The sequence below is a fragment of the Hipposideros armiger genome, unplaced genomic scaffold (assembly GCF_001890085.2).
Source record: "Hipposideros armiger isolate ML-2016 unplaced genomic scaffold, ASM189008v1 scaffold_154, whole genome shotgun sequence".
In the NCBI taxonomy this organism is placed as follows: Eukaryota; Metazoa; Chordata; class Mammalia; order Chiroptera; family Hipposideridae; genus Hipposideros; species Hipposideros armiger.
The window spans coordinates 215564-228293 of record NW_017731504.1 but is presented as its reverse complement, the minus strand read 5'-3'; the positions used below and the strand labels follow the sequence as shown (position 1 = coordinate 228293).

General features: G+C 36.1%; 1 long non-coding RNA gene across 2 annotated transcripts in view; it reads right to left on the bottom strand.

The window, feature by feature from the left end:
* Positions 1–2805: 2805 nt before the first annotated feature.
* LOC109387348 (uncharacterized) overlaps positions 2806–12730 on the bottom strand; it is a 149979-nt gene continuing 140054 nt past the window's right edge. For both annotated transcript variants that reach the window (XR_002124968.1, XR_002124969.1), the window contains exon 3: positions 2806–2933. This is a non-coding gene — a long non-coding RNA (uncharacterized LOC109387348). The remainder of the gene's footprint in view (positions 2934–12730) is intronic.

Genomic DNA, 12730 nt, shown 5'->3' with positions numbered 1-12730 from the left:
ACTGGAGGAGCATTGTGGAAAGAAAGGGCTCACCTGTAGTTTCCCGGTGCTGTAAGGCGTGTGGGCTGTCTGGGACAACGTCCAGTGCAGCTCGGCTACAGCTGCAGGCCCTGGGCGCGTAAATCCTCGGAGATCTTGCAGTCTCAGCCAGGACTGATGATAGCCTTCCCATGGCCCTCAGCAGGGAAACCAGCACCCCAAAGACCTTCTGCTGGCACAAGGATCCTGACTCCCTTTGCAGGCACCAGTGTGCCCCCTGCCCCTACCCTCCCTGCTGAGTCTCAGAGGGTCCCACCTTGCTGCTGCTGTCTCTCAGGACAAGTATGGCATGGGGCCTGAAGGGTTCCCACCCTCTGCATGCCCGGGTACTAGGAGCTGATCGCCTGCTCCCTACTTGTAGTTGGGGACTGCCTCCTGCCTACCAGTTTTGCAGATCAGCTTTAGCCTGGACAAGCCAGGCAGTTTTTCACTGTACAGTGGGCTAAACTACACTTTCTCCACAGTTTGAACCTCAGCCTTGAGGAGAGAGTCCCTTTCCAAGTTTGTCCTTTCTTGGGTATTCTCTCTCAGTCCTAGGGTACTATGCAGCATGTTATCTGTTATAGTTATTCTTTTATCATAGTTTGATAATTCCTTATACTAAACTCTGGTTGTTTAACCCACCATGTGGTTTCTATTTCTTGTTTCAGCCCAGGCTTAAAAGTGTTCAAATCATTCCTTGGCTTGCTAGGAGATCAAAATGCCAGTTTTGTATGAGTGTTGAGAGCTGAAGGTCTATTTTGAGCTCATGTAGCCTCATTGGTAATATAGGTATTTTTCCCGTGTTCAGGACTGAGGGAAACTGCCTGTCTTGAATTTAGGTTTCTAGCACCTCTCCTTTCTTACAATTTTTTATGGTCTGTGTGATGGCCTAGAGTGTCTTTGTTTTATGTGATGAAGGCATATGTGCTTTTATGAAGGTATATATTTGTACTCTGTAATTGTTTAAGACTCAGCCTGACTAAAAAACAAAACAAACAAAAAAACAAAGCAAAAACAAACAAGAAAAGACTTAGCCTGACTAAACCATACCACCTAGAAATGATGTATATACAGTTTTTATTTATTGGCTTTTTGTTTCATACATGTCCATCATGATTAAGTTGTAAGCCCCCCAATGTAGGATCCATCTTCTATTTATTTTGCATTCTCTATCTAGAGAATATTGTACAGTGTCATAAACACAGGAGATACTTAAATTGCGGGAGACAGTTCCCGCAGGTCCAGGGGTTCCCTCAGGTGGAGACGGTGTCAGGTCCAGGGGTTCCCTCAGGTGGAGACGGTGTCGGAGCCGAAAGGAAAAAAGACACGCAGAGACTCAGGAGTGCTTTCAAGAAGTGTCTCCCTTTATTTTTACAGCATGTCCCTTTTATACTGGGCAGTTGACCTTTTCCAGACTGAAACATTTGCTCTTTTGGAAGTTGTTTTTCTCAGAGCTTTTCTTTCTCCTGATGTTTCTGTTACAGGGTACAGCCTGACCTGTTCTATGCTAATGACTAACTTATCCTAACAATGTTTCAATTTCTACCTATAATGGCTTTGTGGCCAGAGCTGAGTTCCTGCCCTGGGCCTAAAGGATGTTTACTACTTAGCAATTATTTCAAACACTATTGGCTAAACAGGATCTTAAGAATTATAAGGTGCATAACTTGTCTATTACTAAGAAACTAACAGCAAAACAGAATTATCGCAATATGTCTAAAACTCATTTATTTAGTTAAGATAAACTAACTAGCCAATATAAGAAGGGGTGTCAGATCTTCATCCTACTGGGGGGCACCCAAAGGGGAATTTAAAATTTTTTTAAGATATAAAGCAGTATCTGTTTCTCAGTCAGAGCTTCAGAATTTGTCACAATAGCAGTGCGCTTGGCCATGTCAAACACTGAGGCGCAGCTGGCTCCCAAAATTGAATGATGACAATGTCAATTATTTAGATGTTTAAAACGTTTCTGAAAATTTCTGGTAAGGCCAGGAAACACCAAATAATACTTAGTTTACCCAGTCAATTGTATAACTAATATTATTGGAGTAGTTCACTCAAATACACAATCTTTGATTTTTTTAAAAAAATTGTATTTTAGAAAGTTCCAAATAGCTTTTACATTAGGCACCGATTTTGTTTTTATACAGGAGAAAAATAATCAACAGCTACTTAAGTCCCCTTTGAACATAAGGTCACCCTACACCTTCAACATAATGTAGGTGTCATGGGACGCCAGGGAAGGGTGACAACCCCAGGGAAACAAGTGTATAACCAGAAATAAGCCAATAAGAAAAGTAGAGATCCAATGAGATCACAGGTTAAGTGCTCAAAGAAGAAAGAAAAGTATTGGGTTGTTGGAAAAGTCATGACGCATTTTGGCAACGAAAAACAGAGAAAAATACGTCATGACTTTTCCGACAACCCTATGTATGTGGACTCATAACCTCAAAGTAATGGTATTCCCTTATACATATCTTTATGTTTCCAATTGTCAGAGGAAATTCTTTAAAAAAAACCCAAAAAACAAACAAACAAAAAATAGGAGGCGCTATTATATATATGACAGGTTCCGAATCAAACTTCAAAGTAACAGGAATATTTTCTACCTTCTATATAAATTCTTCAGGGCCAAATCTCAAATAAAAAGACATTTGTTTACCAATAGGTAACAATGACAATTACATGTCATACATTTCTTTGCAAATCAATAGGCCATGGATTTACCAGCTCGAGTCTAACTTGAAGATTGCAAAACATGCCTAAAGTACAAATCAGAAAAGCACTAGGGTGCTTACCAAGAGCCATCATGTTTTTATTGCAAGCAGCAAAAATCCAGAAGGGTGAGGTTAGCGATCTCCAGGAAGGGCTCCCAGAAGCAGTCAGTTCTGTACTGAGATTTGTAGACATGCCTGTTGAGATTAAGGGGACTGACGGTTAGGCAATAGGAAATGATAAATATAGAAGGGAATCACTGAAAATCCTATAATGTGTGACCTGAGATGGAAATATGCTGAAATGACAGAGATATATAAAATCTATAAAGTGGTGGTAGAGGTGGCTAAGGGAAATAAAAACTTGTCAATATTAATATTTTCCCCAAAATGGCATCTCAAAGAGATAAGCAGTCTGGTTTCAAAAAACTCAAATGGAACCATCCATTTTTAACTTAGCTTAAATAAAATAAAATATTCATTAAGACGACAATCATCTCTTGCTCTGATGACATATTGACCAGAAAACATTATAATTATTTGATTTTTCAGATACCATGATACTGAGGAGATAACCTTGGTAAGAAAAATGAACATAATAGTCCACTTATAAGGTTTATGTTTAGCTTCAAACTAATCAAATTTTTGATCCCAAACAGTTGATTGTATATTACAGGTCTATAATCTGAAATTTTGATAACCCCTGGATCAAAAGATACTCAATTTTTGGCCTTTGTAGAGTATTGTAACTGAGTTATGGCTGGCATTTACACAATTATCTGTGCTTATGTCTGTGCTTCCCAAACACATCAGTTACATAAGTACCTGCCTGTTAGGTTGTATTTAATCATATTTGTGGAATGCTAAATCATCCCTCTCAAAATAAATATCTTCACCTAAAACTTTTTATAAGTGTGTATGTATAGACCAATATAACTTAAATTTCCTTGCAAATGAGCACGTCCTTTCCAATTGTTTCAAATCATTTTCCACCATTTCATAAACCCTGTCATATAAATTTTGCCAGGAGTATAACTATAATTTTTAATTAAAAATACTAACCAGATGAGAGGGCCTGAAAGGGTATTCTTCCCTTAATGCCTTCTCCTCTAAAATTTAAGGTACAATGGTGTTTTTGTCCTCCTCTCTTGTAATTTGCAGTACTCTTATGGGGCAAGGGGAAGAATATTATGTATATTATCTATTAATGGTTACACATCTGATTATTTACTTTTAACATGTTAATCACAAGCCAGAAGCCAGAGTTAAGTAGATTTTTATTTTTAGTCTCTGGCCTGATCTACAACTTTTCTGCTAGTTAAAAGGCAGTAATGAAAAGCTATTTAGCCCACATAGCTTCAGGAAACAGGTTGAATACACCATAAATCCTTTGTTTTACCTTATTTACTCCATTTATATGTGCAACCTTTATTCTGTTCATCTACTTGGAGTCTAATTTAATTTACTGAAGAGTGCGCATTACTCGCTCAACCTTAACATGGACTTGATTCAGCTATAACTATTGTAAGCTAATTGTGCTGTGTTGGACTTGAAGCTGATAATGGTGAGCAGTGACAAGTTTAACAAATTTTCCATTACCGCATTCAATTACTTTTGGTGCATCCCACTTATTACCGAGCCAACACTTAATTCATTTAAGGTTTTGACAGGAATATGAGATGAGATGATTATTAGGGAGACTCCCAGGACAGGTCTTGCACTCTAGGTGTTATTCGACAGCTCCCTCTGTTGTTCTACATGTTTATTTTTGAATCTAGCTGTGTTGTAGAAAATGTAGTGTTTATTTGCCACATGTTTCTATCTGCAAACAGATTATAGAACGTGCTGAGATTTGCAAATTAATAATTGTGGCTTATGAATTCATAACTAAACATGCAGTTATTTTCAATGGTCAGTGATAATATAAATCAGTTATTATTTATTTTACAATTGACTCATTTCTAAGTTGACATTTACCAATGCTAACCTATTAAAAAGAACAGGGATTTTTAAAATAAGTGAAGATACCAACTTTTATATTTTTGTAATTCTTCATAGATAAAGTTAACTAGCACTTAGGAAAATTTACTTAGAAAATTTCACTCTTTGAGCCAGTAGAAAACAAAATCACATTTGGTAAAAGGTTATTTTAAGGTATGTCCATAGATAAAGACAAGTTCATCTTGTTCTTATAAATCTAAAGGTTGATGAGAATCTGGAAAAAGGTTTTTAAGGTAGAAAAACAAAAATGAAATAGTGGATGATGACAGTTGCTTTGAAACAAGTTAAGGCATATATCAAATACAGGCTCATTACATCTTATAAAACAAGATATAAATATATGTGCTGTGGTTAGGGTCTCTCTGTCTTTTAACCTATCTTACCAAGGAGGAGGCATTTGACAACTACTGATATTCACCACTCTGCTCATTTGTGTTTTATATTACTGAATAAGCAGATATGGTGTTGAAGGAGCCACCTCTCAAGTTTTGTGTGGGAGATATATATATATATATATATATATATATATATATATATATATCTCCCAGTATGACAGTGATAAAAATTGATGCATAGTAGGTCTAGAAGTTTCTTTGTATACATATTTGCTATAAGGCAATTTAAGAATCAACCCCACATTGCCCAGGTGTAATGAAATATAAGTTACTATGAAGTATTCTTATATCCTGGAGAGACATGTAACTGACATTATATCGTAATTAGTGATGCATATTTTCCTAGATTGTATATTCATTTCTTCTAAGCTTGTCCTTCAAAGGTCTGCCCACAATCCTTGCCTAGACTTTGCAAGATTGATGCATTTGTATTCTTCCAGGAAAAAAATAGGAGTCAAAACTAATGTTCTCTTCTAGAGATTTCTAAGTTAAACTTGTAATTTAAGTTCTAGTTCTGATCCAGACTTTTGGGATCATCTTTTATAGTGGATGCTGTTGTGACAGTCCCCATTCTGTCATCCCGGTGCACTCATTTTATATAGCTTGCAAGTGTCCCTTTTGGACTAACTGATTCAGGAGTACATACATGAGCCTCCATGCCTCAAGGTGAGCCCAAGTCTGTGGTGCAATTCACGCTCCATAACTCCTCATGGGATCAGACTGAAACGCGTCTCCAGGACAGGCTGCATCTATACTTAGCTTTCTTCCCCTGCCCTATTCTGTTTGCCTCCCTCCCCTTCTCCTGAGAGCACGCCTTTAATAAATCACTTTCACAAGAATCCCCATTTTATGCTGTGCTTCTAGGGTACCCAACCTTGAATAATCCAGATAAGATATACAGTTTAAGGGTTAGTCATTCAGATGGACTTTATTATGATCCATAAATAACGGTGGTTTGTGTTTTTTACAGCAGTAATGAACAGAGTATTTTAGATGCAATTTTTCATAATCTTTTGGGAATACAGGTTCTGTGAATGCTATTGAAATATTTCCTTGATAAGAGCATGAAGATGTATCCAAAATGTTATGTGCATCTTTACATTTAAAATGATGATTCGAAGAACTCTGTCGTATAACACGTCATCTTTTGACCAATGGAAGCTGCAGAAATATTGTAAAAGTATTAATTAAAGGATAGAAGCCTTGAAATTTAGTCCTTGCCCTGTGGTTTCGATGTGAACTTCGTACTAAGCATATAACTTCTCTATGGTTTATGTAACTCCCCAGAAAAAGTGACAATGATAATAAATAGCCAAAATTTACTCAGGATATACTATGTATTAGCTATTATTTAAATATATTCACTCATTTGATTATCTTGACAACCCTTTGTACATAATTATCTTCATCATAGTAAAGAAACTGAGAATCAGACTCTTGAAATTCTTTCCTCAGTACACAAATCTTCTGTGTGATAAAGTAGGACTTCAAACCCAGATTTATTGGATTCCTTAGCTGAGGCATTTATATTATTTATATTAGCATACCACTTTTTAAAAAATTATTTATTTTTTTCAGTTACAGTTGGCATTCGACATTATTTTATATTAGTTTCAGGTTTACAGCATAGTGTCATGAGAGTGCAGTAGCCTCATGGAGATGCTGAAATGGCATTGGTTGGGACAGGACAGATGGGAGCAATAATTGGCTTGCTTGCATGATTCCTTATTTTCCACACTATCTTTTGCTCCTCTGCTGAAATGACTCTAGCTGAGTAGTGTTTACAAAATTTTCATTCTAGCTGAGTAGTGTTTACAAAATTTTCATTAGCAATTATAGTAGTTTTATATTGCTCTTATAGCACATTTACCACAAAGGTAGCGCCTAAAACAGCACATGTTTGTTATCCTATAACTTTGTAGGTTAGGAGTTTGACACAGATCTCATTGAGCTAAAATCAAAATGTTAGAAGGCCAGAGTCTTTCTGGAGGGTCTAAGAAGCAGAGCAGTTTCCTTGTCTTTTCCAGTTTCTAGAGGCCACACACATGTTTTGGCTGGTGATTCCCTTCCTTAAGCTTCAAAGCCAACAATGTTCTATCCTGCTGACTCTTCTTTCTTTCTCACATCCCTTTCTCTGACTGCAGTCAAAAAGATTTCTGTTCTCAAGGACCCTTATGATTAGATAGATAACAACCCTAATAATGCAAAAATGATCTCTCCATCTGAAGGTCCTTAACCTTAATTGTATCTGTAAAGCCCCTTTTGTCATGTAACATAGTCACAGGTTCCAGGGATTAGGGCATGGACATCTTTGGGAGGAGAGTATGTTTCTTCACAGTAATAGAAATGCATTAATAATTTTCACCAGTATGTTTTTTTCAAAATAATGAGGATGCCTCATTTTTAGAAGGATCTTTTTTCTTATATATTTCCTAGTATTTCCTATTCTACTCCTACCTCTCCATGGCGTATATTGGGAATAGCAATATGACAGTCATTGGTTACCATGGCAACCAATTGAATGTCCTCTTGTCCTTCCCAGGACAATGTTCCTTAAGGAAGCAAAACCCAAGGGAAGAACCAGTGAAACAATGTGCAATTAGACTATTTGATTCAATACTATTGACTATGACTAAATCAATGGCAGCAGCTATAAGTACATTTAGCATCTGGAACCTCACAGGTATATAAGCTTAACTGAACTGTTTTATAGATGAAACATATTTTGATCTCATATTTACCCTATCTCATTCCTCTTCTTTTGCACAAAACCCCTGAAGACTAGTAAATTTTTCCTTCAGGGTTAGCTTGTTTCATGAGATTTTCCCCCATAAATCATTGCCATGAGATGAAGACACGGTAACCAAGTTCACTGTGAGAGGTAAATGGGCAGTTCACTCTTATTGAGACTTGAGTTCTACTTGGTCAGAGTCCACTTCATTTTGTGGAAGCAAAAATGTAAATTATTTTGCAGTTCACTATCTCCTTCTTGTCTGTTGTGTTTTTCTACAGTACCTTTTGACCTGGATATGCTTCCCTAAATTTCTAACCTGAGCTCAGTTAGCTCCTACAATTTGATTATTTTTCCTCATTCAATTCAATAGATTCTTTTCCAGTTAATTCTGCCAATTACTTCTTCCTGCAGAAATCTTGTTTTCTTGTCTTGGCCTAACTTCTTTTCTGTGATTTTTTTTTCCATAAATAAAATAAATTAATCATTATTTTATTTACCAATGCACCTAATTTTGATTAAGGTAATCCTGTTAATAGTGAAAAGTTCTTCTGTTTCTTTCTAAATCAAAACTATCCACTTTCTTTTTCATTTTTTTCCTTTGGTTTTATTAATAGTGTTAATTTTTTGCAGACCAGTTTTTTTGGTCTCTATGTATATATGTGATATAATCTTATGATTTTGTGGGCAATCATTGCCTCTGGCAATCTATGAGTATTAATTATCATCTAGGAGTATAAATAATCATTATTTTCCTAAAATTTCTCCCTAACTTTTCAGTTACAGTTTTCTGTGATGATTCTGTAGTTTAACTCAATATTACATTAGAAGCATTGTCTTCTAAGCCTATATTAGGGCATTTTATAATTTTGTGGTGGTTGTTGTTCTTTTCACTGCTGCCATTATTTTTCCCCCATGATGTAAATATCTGGAAAAGGCAACTTGGACAAGTTGCTCTGATGAGGTGCTGAATCCTCAAGAAATTCAAACATTATTGTCTCAAATGTATACACTCAATGATATTTTGAAATGGAGGTGTTTGAAGAAATGTGAAGGTACATCTGAACCATGTTCTCAGACTCATTATAAATGAGAGACACTCTAGTTAATATTTAATATAACAACAACAATAAAATAGCAGTGGCGGGCTGAATTCTAAGATTGGCTCCATAATCGTGACCCTGGTAGGAATCACCTCCCCTCACATGCAGGTGAGCACTGTAAACATAATGGGCTCTCACTCCCATGATTAAGTTACTGTACATGGCAAAGGGGAAAGTATTTAGCAGATGTAACTAAGGTCCCTAGGTGGCTGGTTTTAAGTTAATCAAAAGGAGATTGCTATGGGAGGACCTGACCTAAGGAGATGAGCTCTTTTTAAAAGAATTTAGAAGTTGAAGATGGAAGGAGTCAGGGAGAGAGAACTAGCAGCAGGTGCACTCCTGTTGGCTTTGAAGAAACAAACCACCCCATCATGGAAGGACCAAGTGGCAGAGAATGGGGGGCAGCCTCTAATTGCTGAGGGCCTCAGTCTCCCAACCGCAAGGAACTGAATTCTACCAACAATAGGTGAGCTTGGAAGAAGATCCCGAGTCCCAGATGAGATTGCAGTCCCAGCGAATACCTTGACTTCCTCTGGGAAGACACTGAGCAGAGGACCCAGGTCACCTGTACCCAGACTAAGGCCACCCAGCACCTGTGAAGTAATACATTTGTGATGATTGATTATACAATGTAAAACTAATATAATAGCTGACATTTATTTACCTCTTCTCATGTGCCAGACTCTGTGCAGCGGAGATTACACAGATACTTTTATTTAATACTCACAACAGCCCTATGGAACAGGGTCTATTATTTTGAAAATTGTACAGATGAGAAAATTAAGCCTTAGAAAGGTCAAAACACTTGGTGCAGGTCACAAAGCTGGTTGGTGAAGGAATTAAAATTTGAACCTGAGCTTCGATTGCTTCACTATGCTACGTTCTTAAATGTGAAACATTCTACAAAATAATACAAGTCAATTTTGTCTTGATTACCACCTATTCATATACTGCCTTTGTCTCATGCATATCCAACAAAATGTGACAAATACTAAAGAATAAACAGGCTTTGATGAAATCCACTTTTTTCCAGATGATTTCATAAAAAGATCTTTATGTAAATACTTCACCAATTATAGAAGAAAGTCTTCTGAAAATAAATCCTTTTGCAAAAGTTACTTAATTGCTATTTTACCTGGAAGAAGAACAATCTCTTTCCATCTATCAGGTAGTAATGAGAAGTCATTATCTTGCACTCTTCTTTAATTAACATCAATCCTGATTAGTCAGAATAAATTAGACTCTTTGTCTTTTTCCATAGTTGTGCTTCTTCTGGTACGGGAGCCATTCAATTATGCGTTATCACTTACAAAAGATGCCAGTATAATTATCCTACTGTATTTCAAATTTTACTTTTAAACATATTTTAATGTTAAAATGTAAGTTTTTATTTCCTTTTTATCTTTAAAATATGGGAACATAATGTGTTATAAAATTTTTTTATATTAAAAACAAAATGTACAAGGTTTAATAAGGCTCGGGGATTTTAAAAGCTATTATTCATCATAATATGCATTGAACAAAATAGTAAAAATAACAGAAGTACTAACTGACTGTTTCTACAAATTGGGGGGAGGGTTGTAGTGAAGGACACAGAATAATTCTGACTGGAATATGGAAACTAATTTTGAAAATCCAAATAGATAGTTGAGCAAATCTATATAGGAACTATGGCCTTCATTTAAAACATTATTTCCATTGTTTTCTTAGGGTTTTATGTATGTATTGAGATAGCCACTATTTAGTTTGCTTTATGATCAAAATGATCTTCCTCCACCCTATTATGGTCACTAGAAGGCACATGAAATATATATATTTTTTTCCTGATTGGATGGAAGTGGGTATACAGGTCCTGTGTTACCTAAGTAATTGGCACTAAAATGAACATAATTATTGGCTGCCACCCAGATAAGCTAGGATGAGAACAAATAAATAGTATTCCATCCCAATACCATAACAGAAGTACTATTTCCTGGGGTAGGGCTGACCTGCCTAATATATCAGTTTGAACAAAAATAAGAAATTGTACTATATCTAGCCTTGCTTTGAAGAGAAAGCTTTATTCTCTAGACATACTTAGAAAACCTTTTTCAGATCAGAACTCCTGGGGCAGGGGGACTTTCCAGACCTTTCCGCAGACATCAGGGTAAAAACAAAGGGTGATTTGCTGCCCTGGCAGCATTTTTAAATTATTCTTAGTGTGGCTGCAGCTTCCTTTCTTCATTACCTTTGCTTCCATCTTCTCATCAGATCAGCATCTCCACAGTGACTTATCAACCAAAACCTCTAACATTCACTTTTTTTAAACTACAGAAACATATCTGAAATTATTTTTCTCTAAGAATTTTAGGTCGTGCTCTTTTCTGTGGTATTTATTTGGTATTTGTAAGGTTAACCTATTATGTCTGAAACAAAAATGAAAACAGAACAGTCTTCATCTTTCTTGAGCTAGCAAGGTTACAGATCATAGACTTTGCCCAGGAGAAACCAGGTTCTTTATTTGCAACTAAAATGATTTTTATTGGAATTACTTGTTCTGTTTATTTGACAATGGCCATCTGACAAAAACTTACTGTTTGGGCATAGCAGCATTACTAAAGATAAAGCAATCTTAAATATGATCCCTTCTGCTCTAATTTAAGACATGACTTAGAAATAAAATCAGGGAGGGAAAGGGCAGAATGTCTGGATTTCACATCCTTCTACTAATACCTTCTAATTCTTTTATTAACATTGAAGAGAAGAAAATATCAGAGCTATTATAAAAATTTGAATATTAGGAAGAAAACAGACCACATACTTAACAACAAGACTTATAGCACTGTATAGAGATTTAATCACTACTTTGTTGTTTTTGATAGGCAGTTCAGAGGAATAACTATTTGGAACTTATAAATTCAGTATTTTTAAAATAAAACCAGAATTTGTTGAGCACATGCTTTGTACTTTGTGAACTAGGTGATTGTAATTCAAATGGGTGAAATAAGTTATATATGACACATATATTTAAAAATTTTGGATAATTTTGGAAGATATCGTAAGAGACCCAAAGAAAATTTCACTTGTTCACATAAGTTTCTAAACAAATAAGACTGGTTCGTCCAAGGCTGTGAGATGCCCTGTGCCTAGCACAGCATCTCACACAGAATTCAGTTCATTTTTGTTCAGCTGAAATGGGCTTATTTAAAAGAGCAGAGATCTTTTTCTTTTCTCTCTCTCTCATTTTGTGTACACCTAGCACCTAATATAATATCTGAGACGTTAATTAAAAACAAATGCTGACTGACTATTTGTTTCCAAATACATAGATTCGGCTGTGTCTTCTGAATGCCATTTTAATTTTGAGCACATATCATTGTTCAGCCTTATTTTGAGTCTTCCTAAAATTACAAGGTATGTTAAAAAAAAGCCCAGGTGGCAGGAATTAGAAAACATGTGTTAATCTTAGAAGGAGAAACTGCTAATGAAGAAATCTTTATGAGCTCATAAATCAGTGCTTTGTAAAAGTGTCTGAACGCCATCTGCATTGGAGTAGCTGACGTTGCTGGCCCACTCTGGGACCGTTGAATCAGAATATTGCGATATTGAATCAGGAAGCAAAATTTGCCACCCCAAAAAGTGTCTCTTGGGCATGAGGATTCTTTTAGGCTGACGATTTTTAAGAAATGGAAGACTCAGGAAATTTTGCTTTTCACCTCCTTCTTAACTGCCAAAAGAGAATTTAAACAGAGGGTGTGGTCCAGGAGGAGAGCTATCACCAGTGAT